Source organism: Mauremys mutica, unplaced genomic scaffold (assembly GCF_020497125.1).
Source record: "Mauremys mutica isolate MM-2020 ecotype Southern unplaced genomic scaffold, ASM2049712v1 Super-Scaffold_100070, whole genome shotgun sequence".
In the NCBI taxonomy this organism is placed as follows: Eukaryota; Metazoa; Chordata; order Testudines; family Geoemydidae; genus Mauremys; species Mauremys mutica.
Genome location: NW_025423259.1, coordinates 766,839 through 768,251, shown reverse-complemented (window position 1 = coordinate 768,251; position 1,413 = coordinate 766,839). Strand labels below are relative to the sequence as shown.

Genomic DNA, 1,413 nt, shown 5'->3' with positions numbered 1-1,413 from the left:
GTGTATATATATAGCTTCCTGCTGTATTTTCCACTGTATGCATCTGATTAAGTGGATTTTAGCCCACGAAAGCTTATGCTCAAATAAGTTTGTTAGTCTCTAAGGTGCCACAAGTACTCCTCATTATTTTTGCAGATAAATTCATGGAGGTGAAGTCCATTAATGGCTATTAGGCAGCCTGGGTAAGGAATGGTATCACTAGCCTCTGTTTGTCAGAGGGTGGAGCTGGATGGCAGGAGAGAGATCACTTGATCATTGCCTGTTAGGTTCAGTCCCTCTGGGGCACCTGGCATTGGCCACTGTTGGCAGATAGGATATGGGGTTGTATGGACCTTTGGTCTGGCCATTGTTCTGTTCTTATGAAGGGAAGGGCAGAGCCCTGCACCAGAGTTTCTGTAGTGTAGTGGTTATCACGTTTGCCTAACACGCAAAAGGTCCCTGGTTCAAAACCAGGCAGAAACATGCTGGCTTAATTTTTCCCAACTCCGAGTGGCCTGTCCCTGCTGTTGTAGGAGCAGCAGTGATTTCTATGCTCAATAGGTCTGTTATACTTCCCCCATTCCCATTTTTGTCTCCTCTCCCTCTCTGAATGCCTGTGAAGTGGCTTTCCCCCCCCGCCCCGCAATGCTTGTGGGATGAAGGGGCTGGTTGAAGATCAGAAGAGCTCCTAGATAGACAAGGTGTCTGGGACTCTCATTAGGCAGCACTCACACACCCAGAGCATGGACATTGCCCAAGGTGGAGTGTGACCCACCAGATGCAGCCAAGTCATCTCCAGTCGCAGGCCATGAGGAGGAGGTCCTTAAAAGGGGAAGGGGCCCTGTGCTCAGGAGTCACTCACAAGCTTGTACCTCCAGTGAATGCCCTTCGCCCCGACCGCCTGGCCAGTGGTTCGCTGCATTGCAGTTCATTGTGCCTCAGGAAGACTTACCTTCATCGCACCGTCCATCGCGGCACTGTGGGACAATTACCTTGCAGAATCCTGTGCCTGCCTCTTGGCTTCCCAGGGGTGGCTACTTGCAGCCCAGGAGAAGAAGGATGGTTCTGGTGAAAGGACGACAAGCAAAGCTCTGGGAGGAAATTTGGGTGTGGGCTCTGCGCTGGGGGGTGGGGGTGGGGTGCAGGAGGGGTGGTGCAGCTCCCAAAGTGACCGGTACACACAACCCTCTGGCAGCAGCTCCTAGATGAGTGGGGCCAGGGGATCTCCATGTGCTGGTGTCTGCAGGTGCTGCCCCCAGAGCTCCCATTGGCTACAGACACTCCCCCCACCCCAGGGGATGCTGGGACATGCCAGCCACTTCTGGGAGCGGCACGGAGGGACGGAGGCGGAGTGGGCAGGGAGCCACCTTAGTGCTCCTGGGACATCTCTGCACACCTGTTGGGGGAGGGGAGCAGAGGGCCTCCATGTGCTGC

The 1,413-nt window shown here is 54.5% G+C and overlaps 1 non-coding gene across 1 annotated transcript; it reads left to right on the top strand.

Moving 5' to 3' along the window:
• The first annotated feature begins 389 nt into the window (after nucleotides 1–389).
• On the top strand, nucleotides 390–462 carry TRNAV-AAC. Its single transcript has one exon. It is a non-coding gene; the product is annotated as a tRNA-Val (tRNA).
• The last annotated feature ends 951 nt before the right edge of the window (nucleotides 463–1,413 follow it).